General features: G+C 42.4%; 1 protein-coding gene across 1 annotated transcript in view; it reads right to left on the bottom strand.

The window, feature by feature from the left end:
- Positions 1-18,826, bottom strand: part of EYS (eyes shut homolog) — a 579,093-nt gene that overhangs the window by 375,511 nt on the left and 184,756 nt on the right. The gene's annotated exons all lie outside the window — the stretch shown is intronic.

The following is an 18,826-nucleotide window of genomic DNA, read 5'->3' as shown; positions in this document are numbered from 1 at the left end:
AAAACTGGGACCAGCCAAAAGTGACTGTCCTGTTACCCCTGGCAGGTCCATGGTGCTGGCCACAACCACACCAGAGGAGCTGGTGCTTTGGTTGGTGTGAATGTATTTATGAATATGAGTGTGTGGTAGAACAGGAACTGCTGTACAGCTGCTGAGTGTAGTTCTGTTCTTGCAGCCACCCCAGCCTTAATTCCCCTGTTACAATCTGGGCCAGCACTAGACCAACAATCAATAGTAACAAAGAACTTTGGTTGCTTCTCTGATATGTCTTCAAATCAGTGTTAAACAAGGGTGCCTTGTAGTAGATGATATATGTACACTGGTAATTAACTTTTTTGTTAAAAGACAGCCTTATTACTAAGCTGAGGAAAAAGCAAAAAGATTTTTTTTTGGACCAATATAGGTCACAGTATTGATTATAACAGAGTCTACAACTCTTAAATCTGTTCTATAAATTTTTTAACAAATCAGATACTGTAAAATTGTTACCCTAAGATGGCCTTTGGAAATGCTACTGTTTGTAATACAGTAGCTACTGCAAACTTAATGCTAGTATACAAAGGTAGGATCTAAATTTAGAAGTCAACAAGCAAATATGCTTAGATACCAAATAAGGTACCTGATGCTCAATCTATGTGTGTAAGACGTGGACTGACAGTGAGGATTTGAAGACTGAATAATTTGATTCTGAGTAACTGACATGCATACCGTATGCATTTCATGATTTTCTTTAAACTTTTTGCTTAACTTTAAAATAGTTATCATCTAGTCCTGTGGGCTAACCCATCTGCAGTTAGAAAGCATTAGTTGCAGTTTTGGAGCACATCTTGTGGTTTAGTTTCTTCCAAATTAAATCTTATTTGTGCACTCTGAGGATGCTCCATTATATGAAACAAAGCATAGTAAATCAGCCAATTAAATAATATTTCAAAAGCACAGTCTACATAAACTAAAACACTAATGTAAACCCTTCCTTAGATCCCATAATATTTGATAAAGACCTTATATTTGATAATATAATACCTGATATTTTATAAATGTCAGTACAGTCATTGAGCCAGCTCAGAATGACAAAGTTAACTGTCTGTAGGGATGTGATTCAGTACCCTACTGTTGTAGGGGCTGCAGGCTCAGACTGCTATCAGATCTGCCATAGATCTGCTAGACTGTTGTGAAAATTTGGGCATTCTAGGCCATTTGCAATGGCATTGATATCAATGCTTAGGCAACAGAACCTGAAAAAGATACTTGAGCTCCAGGTCTCTAGGGAAGATTGAACTACTTTTCAGTCTACAGTGACTGCACTGAGTAGATTTCATTGACTACAGTACCAGCATAGGCAGCTGGCTCTCTTCATATGCCTAAACACAGGCATGTGTGGAAATTTAAAATCCATTTAATGTTTTATTCTGGAAGTTAATTGTCCCAGCTGTCTGCATTGCACACAAAAAGATGCACCACCTGTAATGGTGTGTTGCCACTCTCAGTACCAAATCCAACATTAACATAAATATAGGATGAGCTAAGCATTTTTTTATACCAAAATGGGTGGTCTTTGCTGAGAGTTAGAATTCTATTGCTGGGGTAATATGCTAGATTTCTGATATTACTGCCTAGATAAGACAGTGATTAATGGCTAGATTATTAGCTTTAGAGTACTGGTTTTACTAGATTTAGATCTTAGATTTTACTAGATTGCTATCTTTAGATTTACAGTGATTACCAGCCTAGATTACTGGTTTTAGATAAGACATAAGGGGGAAGGGGAAAAGCTGTGCTCCATACACCATGAGAAATACTTTAAATGGAGAGATGACACAGTAGTTTCCTATCATCTCTAGGGGTCTGGGTTCAAACACAGTACATCATTAATGGAATGAGATCTTGTGATCCTGAAATAATCTGTAACTGAAATTCAATCACCTTTAAAAGTATTAAAGAAGCACTTACTATATTTCAGTAGAAGCAGAGCTTTACTTTAAAGTGCTGTATCTGTAAAACAGATTGGAAATGGAGACTTCTGGAATACTACTGACTGAAAGTCACAAGAATTCACATAATATTAATCACTGTGAATGCTGATGTGGAGCATAAGTGGAAATACACACATATATATGTATAATACAAAAGAACTCTGCTGGAGCTCACTTCTAATAATAGTCCTAATGTATGTAAGAAATTATAAGCAGAGATAGTAAAAATAACACAATTTAAAGAAAATTATAGAATGTCTTGCATTAGGAGAACATATATAAATGCCTTTTTATTTCAGCATTTTTATGCTATTCTGTTAAAAAAACAGAGATGGAAGCTGTCAGTAATTGAGATAGATTATGAGAAGTATAAAGTAGTTTTCCAGCATTCTTATTTTTGTAGTGAATATCAACATTTCCCATGCTCAGAAACTTATTTGCCTGTGATCTTAATGCATACAGTTTAAGAAAACCACAAAAGTAATCTGTTGTTGTCTTTGGAGAGAAGAACTGTATTTTCAGTGAATACACAAAATGAAAGTGACATTTATTATAAAGTACTGCTGTATATCTAAGCTATTCTGGAGTTAACATTGAAATGGGTTGAAAATAAAAGCCTTCTTTTATGACTACTGATGGCACTCCCTCATTGAGTAATGATCTGGAGCATATTATTTGTTTTCTGCCTTCAAAATTACTAGTAATATTCATACACATGCACATGCAGCAGAACTGTATGTTTAAATACTCACTGATGAAAGGTATACTGGTTTTGTACTCAAGTCTTAAAAAAAAAAAGCAATCACTGTATCACAGTATGCTAGAGATTGGAAGGGACCTCAAAAGATCATCTAGTCCAATACCCCTGCCGGAGCAGGAACACCTAGATAAATTTACACAGGAACGTGTCCAGGCGGGTTTTGAATGTCTCCGCAGAAGGAGACTCCACAACCTCCCTGGGCAGCCTGTTCCAGTGTTCTGTCACCCTCACTGAGAAGAAGTTTCTTCTCAAGTTTAAGTGGAACCTCTTGTGTTCCAGTTTGTACCCATTGCCCCTTGTCCTATCATTGTTTGCCACTGAGAAGAGCCTGGCTCCATCCTCGTGACACTCCCCTTTTATATATTTATATACACTAATAAGGTCACCCCTCAATCTCCTCTTCTCCAAACTATAGAGACCCAGCTCCCTCAGTCTTTCCTCATAAGGGAGATGCTCCAATCCCTTAATCATCTTAGTTGCCCTGCGCTGGACTCTCTCCAGCAGGTCCCTGTCCTTTTTAAACTGAGGGGCCCAGAACTGGTCAAAATATTCCAGATGAGGTCTCACCAGGGCAGAGTAGAGGGGAAGGAGGACCTCTCTCAACCTACTAACCAACCCCCTTCTAATACACCCCAAGATGCCATTGACCTTCTTGGTCACAAGGGCACAGTGTTGGCTCATGGTCACCCTGTCATCCACTAGGACCCCCAGGTCCCTCTCCCCTACACTGCTCTCTAACAGGTCGTTCCCCAACCTATACTGGAACCTGGGGTTGTTCCTGCCCAGATGCAGGACTCTACACTTTCCCTTGTTATATTTCATCAAGTTATTCCCCGCCCAACTCTCCAGCCTGTCCAGGTCTCGCTGGATGGCAGCACAGCCTTCTGGCGTGTCGGCCACCCCTCCCAGCTTAGTGTCATCAGCAAACTTGCTGATAGTACACTCAGTTCCCTCATCTAAATCATTGATGAATATATTAAATAATACTGGTCCCACTACTGACCCTTGAGGCACTCCACTAGATACAGGCCTCCAACTAGACTCCGCCCCACAGACTACAACTCTCTGGCTTCTCTCCTTCAGCCAGTTCACAGTCCACCTCACTGCCTGATCATCCAGACCACACTTCCTCAATTTAGCCGCAAGGATGCTGTGGGAGACCGTGTCAAACGCTTTGCTGAAGTCAAGGTAGACCACATCCACCGCTCTGCCATCATCCATCCACCGTGTTATTTCCTCATAAAAGGCTACGAGATTGGTCAAGCATGACTTCCCCTTGGTGAAGCCATGTTGACTGCCCCTCATAACCCTCTTATCCTTGATAGCATTAAGACGGCATCAAGGATAAGGTGTTCCATCACTTTCCCAGGGATGGAGGTGAAGCTGACTGGTCTATAGTGACCCGGTCCTCCTTCTTGCCCTTTTTGAAGACGGGAGCGACATTTGCTTTCTTCCAGTCCTCAGGCACCTCTCCCGTTTCCCAAGGCTTGGTAAAGATGATGGAGAGTGGTCTAGCAATGTCCTCCACCAGTTTCTTCAGCACCCGCGGGTGCATCCCATCTGGACCCATGGATTTATGGATATCCAGATTGCTCAACTGGTCTCTAACCCATTCCTCATCGATTAAGGCAAACCGCTCCGTTGACCTGACTTCATCTGAGGTCTCAGCGGTACAGGGTCTTCAAGACTGCCTCCGGCAGAGTAGACAGAGACAAAGAAGGCATTAAGTAACTCTGCCATCTCTGTATCTTCTGTCACCAGGGCACCCGTCCCGTTCATCAGTGGGCCTACATTGCCTCTGGTGTTAGTTTTATCTGCCATGTATTTGAAAAAGCTTTCTGCTGTCCTTGACCCCTCTCGCCAGCTTTAATTCCAAGGAGGCCTTAGTCATCCTAGCTGCCTTCTTACATCCTCTAGCAGCAGCCTTATATTCTTCCCAAGTGGCCAGCCCTTCCTTCCATGACCTGTAAACATTCCTCCTCCACTTGAGCATACCCAGCAATTCCCTATTTAGCCACGTAGGTCTCCTGGCCCTCTTCCTTGACTTCCTACGTGTCGGGATGCTCTGATCTTGAGCTGGGAAAAAGCAGTCCTTGAATGCCAACCAACTATCTTGGGCCCCTTTACCTTCAAGCAGCCTAGCCCATGGGATTTCCCCTAGCAATTCCTTGAAAAGGCCAAAATTTGCCCTGCTAAAGTCCAGTGTTGCAATTCTGCTTGCTGTTCTACTGGTCCTACCACACAAGATCCTGAACCAAGGCAGCCCTCAACCTTCACTGCTTCAACCAGACCCTCCTTGTTACTGATGATGAGATCCAGCAGCGCTCCTCTCCTGGTTGGCTCATCCACCATTTGCATGAGGAAGTTATCATCCGTACACTGGAGGAACCTCCTGGACTGCGGCTGGGTTGCTGAGTAGTCCTTCCAGCAAACATCAGGGAAGTTAAAATCCCCCACGACGACCACGGCCTGTGATTGTGAGGCCGCTCTCAGCTGCCTGTAGAAGGCCTCGTCAACTTCCTCACCCTGATCTGGTGGCCTGTAACAGACCCCCACAACAGTATCGCCCCTGCCAGTCTGCCCCTTAATTCTCACCCACAGACTGTCAACTCGCTCATCATCTGTCCCCAGACAGAACTCAGTGCATTGTAGCTGCTCTCGCACATAAAGAGCAATCCCGCCACCCCGCCTGGCTGGCCCGTCTTTCCTGAAAAGGACACAGCCCTCCATGACTATATTCCAGTCATGTGAGCTGTCCCACCACGTCTCTGTAATTGCCACCAGATCATAATCTCCTGACTTAACACAGGTTTCTAACTCCTCCTGCTTATTTCCCATGCTGCACTCATTGGTGTACAGACATTTCAGGGAGCGAGCTGAGCACACCGATTTCACCCTAGGATTACAGGAGGCCTCCCAGTCTTCATCAATTCCGGAGCGCTGTCCCACTGAGGCAAGCCCAGCTACAACCCCATCCCCCTTCAAATCTAGTTTAAAGCTCTCCAAATGAGCCCTGATAATTCGTGCCCCAGCATCCTTTTGCCTCTGTGTGATAAACCTTTCCCACATGCCAATGTCCAGACTGGTGCCCTATAAAACCAGCTGTTATCAAAGAATCCAAAGCCCTGCCTGCAGCACCAGTCTCGAAGCCAGTCGTTTATGGACTGAATTTTCCCATTCCATCCTCCATCATCAATGGGAGATGGAAGGAGTGAGGAGAATATCACTTGAGCCCCAGACTCTTTCACCATCCGCCCCAAGGCCCTGTAGTCTTTCTTCATCCCCCTCAGACTGTGGGAGGCAGCTTCCCTTTCACCTGTCTGGAAGACCAGCAGCGGGTAGTAGTCTGTCGGGTGCACCAGGTTGGGGAGCGCCCTGGTGATATCCCTGATCCGGGCTCCAGGCAGACTACACACTTCCCTATGATGAGGATCAACTCTGCATATCGGGCCCTCTGTTCCTCTCAGAAGGGAATCACCTACTACAATGACCCTTCTTTCTTTCTTATCAGAAGCAGTCTTGAGGTGCGAAGTCGACCGCCTTTTCCTATGTGTCCTTGTAGGTGGGCCTTGCACCACATCCTCACCTGCCTCTCCTTCAAGATCCAGGGCCTCAAACCTATTACGGAGGGACACCTGGGGAAGCAGGGCAGGAAGGGAAGAGGGCTGCCCACGATGCCAAACCGGAACTCGCTTCCAACCCTCGTCATCTTTTTGGTCCCCTACCTCTGGGCCACAGCTGCAGGGCAGGGTCTGTCTCGGGCCATCCCCCTCTGTCTGAGAGGCCAGGGGGTCCATCCCCTTTTGGGGGGTATCTTCCTGGAGCCATTCCAACTGGCACGCCAGGGAGTTACTCCACCAGTCGATCTCCCTTTCACACTCCCTGATGCTCCTCAGCGTCTCAACCTCCTCCTTAAGTTTAGCCACCAAGCTAAGCAGATCTTCTACCTGCTCACACCTCACGCAGGTGGAATGCTGTCCTCCCTCCCCCGGCAGTAGCAGGCTCTGGCACTCCCTGCATCCAGAGACCTGCACAGCCATGGTTTGGGTCGGGGTCTCTGTCTGAGTTGCTACAGCCCTCTTACTGCAAGCTCTCTTTCTGGAGACGACCATATTGGTCAGCGGTCTGGGACACCAGCAACAGGGTCAGCAACACGACCTGCTTGTTATTCCCTGCACCTGGTGGGCTGCCCTCTCAGAGGCTTTTTCAAGGCAAGGGGCAGGGGGGTGGTCGCTGTCTCTGTGGGAACGCCCCCCGCACGTCAGCCGCTCTCTTGCAAGGGCTGCTGGGGCTTCGGAGATCGGGAGATGTCAGGAATCGCGATGCCTCTGCACTATCCCCTCTGATTTTCCTAATCTCAGTTGAACCTCGCGGTCTCTGAAGCGTGTCAGCTGCCTCTCTAGCTGGGCTAGTTCCAATCAGCTGACTGAATCCTTTTCTTATAAGTTCAATTTCACTTTTCATGCAATTTTTGGATGGTCTTTTGCTGTTAGTGTTTTCATTGCTAGAAATATAAGTAATATATTTAATTCTGTTGTAAACACTGCCTTCATTTTAAAACTCAGCTAATACATTATGGAGCTTTAATTCTTTTGATCAAAATAATTGTTATTTTTGCCTTCAAATACATAGATACAATGGGAAGCAAAGTACAATTAATAAAGAAATTTCAGCTATTTCAATTAATCTTGAGTACAGCTGTGTAATTCTGGACATTAGTAGAACTATTCCAAGGCTATGCTACCTCAGGATTGGCAGAATTTCATTATAATGCTATAGGGCTGATTACATGGTAGTGACAGAGATTCAAAGATGCTGATAGTTTTTATCTAGTTTGTTATCCTAAGATCATACAATCTGTGATTAATTTTAATGCCTGATTTTCTGTGGTGCTCAAGTGCTCACTGATTTGTTTGAAATAAACATCATGTACTAATAAATCTTTGATAAATGAGCATGATCCTTAAACTCATCTTCCAACAGACATAACCCATATGTTCATTTATAGATAAACTTCTGATAGCATAGCTACCTCTAAAATTTTTTCTTAGCCTGAGAGGTATATTTAACTACTTTTTCAGAGATTTAAGAAAAGCCAAAACCCATGCATCCATTGATATCAGTGGAAGGTAAGTGAAATTAAGAAAAAAAAAAGAAATAAAGAAAGGTATTTGAGCCAGAATTGTCAACATATAAAATGTATCTATCTCTTTCATCTCTATACAGAAGGAAAAAGCCCTAGAGAACTTGGTGTTAGGCTGTGATTTTCTATCCTGATCATAGCAATTTTCAAAGCAGCACAGTATGCTGATACCTCTCAAGTATATCACCCTTTAAATCTATGGCAGCTAGCTGTGACTGAGGACAAAAGAAGGCTGGCTATATCTAGCTTGCCCACTAAAATGTAGCAACCTATAAAACACCACATATTTCCCAAGTACCTGAAGATATTTGTACTTCCTTTGTAATTTCTGATGTAAGTCAATTTCTGTATGATTATGGGACCACAATTTCAAAAGCATCCACCCACAACCAAGCAAATTTTGATACATTGACATTTTTTTGAAATTTCTGAACTGTGTAAAATTTTTCTCCTGATCTTTACATTTTAACTGTTTGATTTTTTTTTAACCAAATGTCATAGTTTCCTTCTAAGCCATCCTCAGAATGCTGTAAGAGAAGGTCTGGTATAAACTTATCTGAAGCACAGCTAAATCATAGAAGAGAATCAGAGAAAATCTTAGACTGGAGGGGTCCTCTGCAGGTTATCTAGGCCAGCCTCCTGCTGGAAAAACACCAACACTGAACCAAATTGTTCAGGGCAACCAAGTCATATTTGGCAGAGTTGCACCCCAGCTACTGTGTCCCTCACCTGCACTGATGCAGGGAGTTAGTGTTACAAGCAAAACTTTGCATTCATCTCTGTTGTAATCCACGAAGTTCCACGGGCTCATTCCTCATGATTTTTGAGGTCCCTCTGGCAGCAAATGCTGCTCTTCAGCTTATCAGCTGCTCTCCCCACTTCGGTTGTTATCACAGGCAATGTGCGGAGGGTGTTCTCTCTCCTGTCTTCCATGTCCCTCGATCAGTGTTAAATAGTGTTATCACTCCCTGTGTCAAATCCTGAGGAGCACCATTTAGAACAGTTGCCTGCTATAACTGTGTTTCTGTGTGTGGACATTTTCATCAATGCTATAATACTCTTTGTTAGTCTCCTTTATAATTTAAAGACCAGCATGTGAGAAGGGGAAAGTGGGCTGGGGATTGACTGAAGAGAACATATAAGAAAAAACATATAAGAACTTTTCTATTTTTAGTGTAAATAATTGGTTTAGGTATTTTTTTACTGTTCCTTTTTCATATGTCTTAATCCCACAACAAGGTGTATAAAAGAGTTAGTGGAAGTATTTGAAAGCTTCTTTCACATACAAGTTTGACTTGACCAAAGGTAACATTTTAAGATGAAATGTATCATTTTTTTTCTGTAACTATAACTGTCACCTGCCTATGAAAATGTAAACATCATTCTTTCTACCTGGTTCAACCACTTGAAAAGGGTACATGAAATACAGCTACAACGTATAGAATGGGCAATAGCTAGAGCTATTTCTCAGCAAGCCACCAATGTAATACACATTTTATACATTAGTTTAAATTATATTGGTCTTACATAGAGCTGAAAAATCAGGTTTGGTTTTCTTCCTTGGCTGCCAATATGAGTAATAGGGTTAGCAGTAAGAAAACACTGTAGACAAGCCTGACAGGAGACAAATAGAAGACTTCACTTCCCAGGTAGCTCATTTTCTGGGACTTTTGTAGAGAAAGATAAAAATAAAACACTAAATGAGTTAAAATTGTGTTAAAGTAAATCTGTGTTACTTTGAAGGGTGTCTAAAAAATATTTTTTCTAACGTGATATACTTTGCCCTGTCAGACTTTTATGAGCCATAGCCTCACCAGACACTCAAAAACAAGGGCTTTTACCTTTATTTAGTGTTTTTAGAAGACATGCTTTCTTTCCTGAAGTCCAGAATCTACAGGAAACTAAAATTAATGTAAATATATAACCTGCCATCCTCTTTGTAGTGACATTTTTGTTATATGTAACATTAAAACCACGTTACTTTCTTCTGTAATGTCTTCTCCACAGTACTTCAAGTTAACAGTTAATCATTGATTTGTGATAACCACTCTCCCTTTTTTCTTGTTTAAAACTTAGTATTTTTACCTTTTGTATACTACATCCATAATTCAATGTTTCATTTTCAGCATACTATGTACATCTGGAAGCTTTCTTCAAGAAGCACAGGTTAGTTAAAGGCAGAAGAAATTTATTACCTCTGTATTGATATCCCTCTAGGTACATCCCCATGGCATTAAAAACAATAATAGTGTGTATTCTGTGGTTCTCCTATACTAAAAAATCTCCAAACCCAATATATGTTTCAGAAAAATAATATTGCTACATTTATACAACAAAATGGTTTTCTGCATAGAATTCAGTTCTGACACATTCACATTTGCGTGAGAGCCTGCAGTAAAAAAACCCAACAAACCTACAGTGCCTTTAAACATACTTCAAAGTTTTCACAGTCTGATTTTAGAGCAAGTTTGGGTTTTTTTTTAAACAGTCAGTTTAAATTGTAAAATTTCTAAAGAAATATTCAATGTTCATATTTAAAGATTATGTGCAGAAGTTACAAAAGCATACTATTCCACAAGTTTGTTTTTTTTAATAATTATGCTGTCATATATATTTCAAATTCTTCCTATATATATTAAAAAAAAAGAAAAAAAGATAAAGAGTATTTATTGTAAATCAAATAACAGAACCACAGAATGGCTGAGGTTGGAAGGGGCCTCTGGAGGTCAGTTGGCCCAATCTCCCTGCTCAAGATGGGTCACCTACAGCAGGTTGCCCAGGACCATGTCCAGATGGCTTTTGAATATCTCTCATCTACTAAGTCCCTCATTCCAACACAGAAGTTTATGAAGTTGGCCAAGCATAATTTCCCCTTGGTGAATACACACTGACTACTTCTGAATGATTCTCATGTCCTTCATGTGGATAGAAATACTTTCAAGGACTAGTTGCTAAATAATCTTCCCAGAGATTCACAAGAGGCTGACTGACCTGTAATTCCCTGGGTCCTCATTCTTGGCCTTCTAGAAAATAAGTCTGATTGATTGATAAAAAATAGGAATGAGATTTTTTTCCTCAGTCCCTACCTCCACAACAAATTCCAGCCTGACTCCAATGGCACCTCTAGGCTTTCTCTTTTGCTCAGCCCTAAACCTAATTTCCAGTTCCATTTAGGAGTAAAGCCCCAGCCTATGGCCCACAGCACAACGTTCCTCTCAGCAAAGATCTCTGTGGCGCCCCAGTCAACCCTGAACCTAACCCTAATTCTAAACGTGCAAGTAGATCACATCTCTGAAAAACTATTTAGTGAAAAAAATCTATACAACAGATTATTAGTGACAGTAGATATCAGCTTTCTGTTTTAATCAAACTGGTATTAATTCTTTCTATTCTGTAACTTAAAGAAGAAAGCCACAATCCCTCTGGTATGATCTGGCAGAGGGGCAAAAATGAATGACTGCACCAAAGTGGCTGTTCATATAAGCTAATAATTCTTCATAAAACCTCTGGTATTTCTTATTTATTTAAAACCTACTGTAATTTCTCATTACAGCACTTACAAATTATCAGTATTTGAGATAACATTTCTCCTACATTTTTTATTTATCTTCAAGCAATTTAAAACTAAGCCATTTTTGTTGATACAACTCAATAAAAAGTACTGCATTATTACAATACTGTGCTTTTTTATATAGTGGTAAAACATAAAATCATTATGAATCTTTTCAGATACATACAATCAAGGGAAGGTGGTAGCAGCTAATATGATCTTATGCCCATAAACAACATTATGAATACTCACAGACACAGACGTTTCTACACACACTGTATAATGTATTAGCATAACAGATTTGAAAGAACATAACAAGGAAAAATTCATAATATTAGCCCACTCTTTGGTAATTTTGTTTAATTTTTATGAACATATTTTTAAAGACTGCTTTCATTACAGAGAATTCAAACAGAACACCTTATTAACTAGCACACAACAGCTGAATGCATAAGCTAATTTATCTAATTGTAGTAATTCTATTACACTGAAAAAACATCTTTTGGAAAGAAGGATGCTCTACCTTCTTTTAGCTGTAACTTCATTAGTGAATAATTTCCTGAGTGTAAGATTAATTTCAAAGATTTGCAAAGTCAGGCACTCTGATGGCTGTTTTAGAAGAGGAAGTGTATATATATAAATGGGAAACCACTACATACAAGCAATCCAGGAGGTTCCTCAATTGTGTGGAAGACAACTTCCTTCTGCAAGTAACAGAGGAGCCGACAAGGAGAGGTATCATGCTTGACCTCGTGCTCACCAACAGGGAAGGGGTGGTTGGAAATGTGGTGCTCCAATGGCAGCCTTGGTTGCAAAAATCATGAGATGGACAAATTTAGATCCTCAGGACAGTGAAAAGAGTGTGCAGCAAGCTCACTGCCCTGGACTTCAAGAGAGCAGACTTCCGCCTCTTCAGGAACCAGCTTAGTGAGGTTCCATGGGATATAGCCCCAGAGGGCAGGGGGTCTGTGACTAGCGGAGCTCCTCAGGGGTCAGTGCTGGGACCAGTGCTGTTTAATATTTTCATCAATGACCTGGATGAGGGAGCCGAGTGTACTCTCAGCAAGTTCGCTGATGACACTAAACTGGGAGGAATGGCTGACACACCAGAAGGCTGTGCTGCCATTCAGCGAGACCTGGACAGGCTGGAGAGTTGGGCGGGGAGAAATTTGATGAAATTCAACAAGGGCAAGTGTAGAGTCTTGCATCTGGGGAAGAACAACCCCATGTACCAGTACAGGCTGGGGACTGACCTGCTGGAAAGTAGCGAAGGGGAAAGGGACCTGGGGGTCCTGGTGGATAGGAGGATGAACATGAGCCAGCAATGTGCCCTTGTGGCCAAGAGGGCAAATGGCATCCTGGGGTGCATTAGAAAGGGTGTGGTTAGTAGGTCAAGAGAGGTTCTCCTCCCCCTCTATTCTGCCTTGGTTAGGCCGCATCTGGAATATTGCATCCAGTTCTGGGCCCCTGAGTTCAAGAAGGACAGGGAACTGCTTGAAAGAATCCAGTGCAGAGCCACAAAGATGATTAAGGGAGTGGAACACCTCCCTTATGAGGAGAGGCTGAAGGAGCTGGGTCTCTTCAGCTTGGAGAAGAGGAGACTGAGGGGTGACCTCATCAGTGTTTACAAATATGTAACGGGTGGGTGTCAGGATGATGGAGCTAGGCTTTTTTCAGTGATATCCAGTGATAGGACAAGGGGCAATGGGTGTAAACTGGAGCATAGAAGGTTCCACATTAACATCAGGAAGAACTTCTTTACTGTGAGAGTGACAGAGCACTGGAACAGGTTGCCCAGGGGGTTTGTGGAGTCTCCCACATTGGAGATATTCAAGGCCTGCCTGGACAAGTTCCTGTGTGATGTATTCTAGGTTACCCTGCTCTTGCAGGGGGGTTGGACCAGATGACGTCTTGAGGTCCCTTCCAACCCTTGGGATTCTGTGATTCTGTGATTCTGTGACTCAAGATTCTTGGTTGGTCTTCAAGGATCACCTGCTACAAGCTCAGGAGTGTTGCATCCCAACTAGAAGGAAGTGCATCAGGAGGGCCAGGAGACCTCCTTGGATGGATAAGGAGCTGCTGAGGGAAACTTTGAAGGAAAAAAGGGGCTTATAAAAGGTGGAAGCAAGGACAGGTGCCCTGGGAAGAATACAGGGATGCTGTCCAGGAATCTATGGAGCAGGTTAGGAAAGCTAAGGCCCAGTTAGAATTATACTTGGCTAGGGATGTAAAAGACAACAGGAAGGGATTCTATAGGTACATTGCAAGTAAAAGACAGACTAGGGACAGCATGGACCCCCTCCGGAAGCTATCAGGGGAACGGGTAACCCTGGATTTGGAGAAGGCTGAGGTTCTGAATGACTTTGTTGCAACGGTCTTCATTGGCAAATGCTCTGAGCACACCACCCAAGACTTGGAAGTCAGATGCAGGGACTGTGAGAATGAAAACCTTGGGCCTATCTAGGAGAGGATCTGGTTTGAGACCATCTTAAGAACCTGAATGTACACAAGTCCATGGGACTTGATGAAATCCATCCATGGGTCCTGAACCAGCTGGCAAATGAAGTTGCTAAGCCACTGGCCATCATATTTGAAAAATCATGGCAGTCAGTTGAAGGTCCTGACGACTGGAAAAAGGGAAATATAGCCCCCATTTTCAAGAAGGGGAAAAGGGATGACCCAGGGAATTACAGACCAGTCAGTCTCACCTCCGTGCCTGGCAAAATCTTGGACAGTTTCTCCTGGAAGGCATGCTAAGGCACATGAAAAACAACAAGGTGCCTGGGGAAATCCTGCCTGACCAATTCGGTAGCCTTTTATGATGGAGCTACAGAACTGATGGACAGGGGTATAGCAGTTGACATGATCTACCTGGACTTGTGCAAAGCATTTGACAGTGTCCTATATGACATCCTTGTCTCTAAATTGGAGAGAAAACAATCTGATGGGTGGAACATTTGGTGGATAAAGAGCTGGATGGATGGCCACATGCAAAGAGTTGTGGTCAATAGCTCAATGTCCAGCTGGAGACCTGTAACGAGTGGTGTCTCTCAGGGACCGGTGTTGGGACCAGTCTTGTTCAACATCTTTGTTGGTGACATGGACAGTGGGACTGAGTGTGCCCTCAGCAAGTTTGCCGATGACACCAAGCTGTGTGGTTTGGTTGATATGCTGGAGGGAAGGAATGCCATCCAGAGGGACCTTGACATGCTTGTGAGCTGGGCTGATGCCAACCTCATGAGTGTGCCCTCAGCAAGTTTGCTGATGACACCAAGCTGTGTGGTTTGGTTTATACACTGGAGGGAAGGAATGCCATCCAGAGGGACCTTGGCATGCTTGTGAGGTGGGCTGATGCCAACCTCATGAATTTTAACCATGACAAGTGCAAGATCTTTCACCTGGGTCAGAGCAATCCCAGGCACAGCTACATCTTGGGCAAAGAAGAGATTCAGAGCAGCCCTGCAGAGAAGGACTTGGGGTGTTGGTGGAGGAGAAAATGAACATGAGCCAGCTGCAGTGTGTGCTTGTAGCCCAGAAAGCCAACCGTATCCTGGGCTGCATCAAAAGGACTGTGACCAGCAGGTCGAAGGAGGTGATCCTGCCCTCTGCTCTGCTCTTGTGAAACCTCACTTGGAGTATTGTGTGCAGTTCTGGTGTCCTCAAAATAAAAAGGATATGGAACTGTTGGATCAAGTCCAGAGGAGGGCCACGAGGATGATCAGGGGACTGGAGCACCTCCCATATGAAGATAGGCTGAGAAAGTTGGGACTGTTCAGCCTGGAGAAGAGAAGGCTGTGTGGAGACCTCATAGCAGCCTTCCAGGACCTGAAGGGGGCCTATAGGGCTGCTGGGGAGAAACTCTTCATTAGGGACTGTAGTGATAGGACAATGGGTAATGGGTTAACACTTAAAGAGGGGAAGTTTAGGTTGCATATAAGGAAAAAGTTCTTTATTGTAAGGGTGGTGAGGCACTGGAATGCTTTGCCTGGAAGGTTGCCAGTGCTCCGTCCTTGGCGGTGTTCAAGGCCAGGTTGGACAGAGCCTTCGGTGGCATGGTTTAGTGTAAGGTGTCCCTGCCCATGGCAAGGGGGTTGGAACCAGATGATCTTAAGGTCCTTTCTAATCCTAACTATTCTATGATTCTATAAATATTTTTTTTTATTGAAGTCATAACTCTATGTTTTAGTGCTGCTTTCAGTCTGAGTTGTACCTGGTAAAGGGATGTGAAGTCACCCTAAAAAATCTAGGTGAATATGGGTTTACCATTTTTAACATTTTTACCACAAGAATCATAGAATAGTTAGGGTTGGAAAGGACCTTAAGATCATCTAGTTCCAACCCCCTGCCATGGGCAGGGACACCTCATGTTAAACCATCTCACCCAAGACTCTCTCCAACCTGGCCTTGAACACTGCCAGGGATGGAGAATTCACAGCTTCCCTGGGCAACCCATTCCAGTGCCTCACCACCCTTACAGGAAGGAATTTCTTCCTTATATCGAATCTAAACTTGCCCTGTGTAAGCTTTAACCCATATCATTTGTTTCTTCACTATGAGGATGGTGAGACACTGGAGCATGTTTCCCAGATAAGCTGTGGATGCGTCACCTATGGAAGTGTTCAAGGCGAGGTTGGATGGGGATTTAAGCAACCTGGTCTAATGTAAGGTGCCCTTGTCTGTGGCAGGGGATTGTCACTAGATTATTTTTAAGGTCCATTCCGACCCAAAACATTCTATAATTTTATGTTTTTGTGATTTTGTGATTGTTTGAATAAAGTGGTTGGTGAGTAGAGATTAAGCAGAATCTTTTTCTCTATGTACTGCGGTATAATGCTTGCCAGAGCTTAGGAAAGACTCTTGTAACATGAGATTGGTCAGACATAAACTAGATTTTGCAGAAACAGATGCAGGCAATGGACCTGCACGTGTGGTTAAATGTATTGTTTCATACATTCCTGGTGCTTAGCCAGGTATACACCTCAGCATGAGCTTTGCGAAAGGTTGTTCTCTTGGATGTTTTCCAGGATGGGCTGGCATCCAGTGACATCTGGCTAAGAGGTAATTTTACAGTTCATTAGTATGTTATATCTGAAGGACTTTATGTACATTCTAAATGTCTGTATTACTTTGCAGTCTACAGATAGGGCTAGAATAAAACAGAAGAGGGAAGAACCTTGATTCTCAGAAAGAAAAAAACAAGAAGGACTTAGAACTCACAGCCATCTTTACATGGAATATAGATATCAGTAAATGTTTTAGCATCATAGAGGTCAATAGGAGAAATTAACTTTTAATCAAACCAAAGCAAAGCAAAGCAAGCCAAACTAAACCAAACCAAAAGATTAAAAATCATCCAAATATAGACAGTGACGTAAAACAGTGTAAAGAACATGAATAGTACAGAGAAATAAAAGAAAGCTGCATTTGATCCCACTGTACGGCAGTCAAGTCACTATGTAGTTATATAATCTATTTGAATTCCCATGGAAGGAGAATACTCATACCAGTATTCATGCAGATTATTCTCACTGGCTCAGTATTTGAGAGCAGTATTTTCTATTGACTTGTGGCAAGTGACACTGAGCCCAGAGACTGAAAAGCAGTCCCAGTGTAAACAGCCAAATCCTTTCTAACGTATAGAATACACAGCTGACAAACATAGCTCACTTTCTAAAGTTTACCTTAGACTTTTGATAAAAAATTCTTGCATGAGCAAAAAAAAAAAAAAAGCCCACCCTACTGTTATTCATACATAGAAATTAAATGAAATCGATCATAATTTTGTTTTTAAAAACATTATTTTGAAATCAGCCAGCAAATGCACTTTTGCAGCAAAGATGACTAAGAGTATGCTGGGCTGCATAAGGAGATTTGCCAGCAGGTAAGGGAGGTGATCCTTACCCTATGCTCAGCGCTAGTGTGGCCACACCTGGAGTGCTGTGTCCAGTTTTGGGTTACTCAGTACAACACAGCAATGGATACCCTATAGAGGGTACAATAAAGGGACACAAAGCTGATTAAGGGGCTATAGCAACTCTCCTGAGAGAAAAAGCTGAGAAACATGAGGTTGCTAGCCTGGAGAACAGAAGGCTAAGGTGGATCTTATCAATGTCTATAAATATCTGGAAGGAAGGTGCACAGATGAGAGAGCTAGGCTCTTTTCTGTGGTGCCCAATGACAGGAACAGAAGCAATTGACACAAGCTGTACAAAGGTGGTAGGTACTTTCTGAACATCAAGAAATACTTTTTCACTGTGAGGCTGACTAAGCACTGGCACAGCTTGCCCAGAGAACTTGTGAAGTCTCCATCTGTGGAGATATTTCAAAGCCATCTGGACACTGTTCTCACAACCGTGACACTAGGTGACACTGCTTGAGCAGGGCACTGGATAAGATGACCTCCAGAGGCACCTTCAAACTTCAACCATGCGGTGATTCTGTGAAACTCTTATAGCAAAGAAACTGGTGTTCTGCATGGTGAAAACCACAATCCCACTCTGCAAGAAGTAACACAAGTATTTTAGCTACTACAAGCCAACAACAAAAAACCCAATTCAGTGTCACTAATGGAAGCCAAATTACAGATAAAATACAACTGCTACAATTTCAAATTTAACCCAAGGATGTAAATGTCCTGTAATAAGATGAATTTTACACTTTAAAGGCTCCATGTTTTGAAATACTGTTACTCAGATTCTTAATCAGCATGAACGCATGCAGTCCTGAAATCCAGATGGTAGTTTATAATTTTTTAAGAGTTTTTCTTAGATACTATACAAGAAAAAACAGATTCAAACCAATAGAGGACTGATGAGATTCACATTTGTCATGCAGATATGAAAGGCTCGATAGCAGTTTAAAGTCTGAAGCTGAAACTGATTCAACCAAGTTTAACCCTGTAGAGTATAAAGCTTCACTTGAAAACTATGATAGTTTCAGTTGTTGAACTTGGTTTCTTTAATAAAAACTGAGTTATCCATTCAATCAAGAAGCTGGCAAATAAAGACAAAAAAAACCAGAAGATACATCAGCTGATTCAGTGAACTTCTCTATAAACTGATCATAAAAAGAATGAAAAATATAGACGTTATTGTTCAAATGCTTAGTCTTATCCTTACCAAGAAACATGCAATAGTGCTACTAAGGGCACTACAATGATCTTGTTTTTTCATTAACTTAAGATATGACAAAAATCAGTCCAAGATACTTATTTTATATAGACACAAGGAATTCTAGGACACCCAGTAAAGCCAGGATTTTGTAAAAGACAGCATGTGCTTCCTTCCAGGTACAGCACTGGCAGCACATTTCAGACATGTCCAGGAACAAAAATCATTGTGGGGCAGACTATCAGAAGTATAGAGGTTCACACTTATACTGATTTTTATGAAGACGAAAGA

The sequence above is a fragment of the Neopsephotus bourkii genome, unplaced genomic scaffold (assembly GCF_033783945.1).
Source record: "Neopsephotus bourkii isolate Nb327-2 ecotype Australia unplaced genomic scaffold, CSIRO-AGI_Nbou_v1 NB_330, whole genome shotgun sequence".
NCBI classification, from domain to species: Eukaryota; Metazoa; Chordata; class Aves; order Psittaciformes; family Psittacidae; genus Neopsephotus; species Neopsephotus bourkii.
This window is presented reverse-complemented; position numbering and strand designations above follow the sequence as displayed.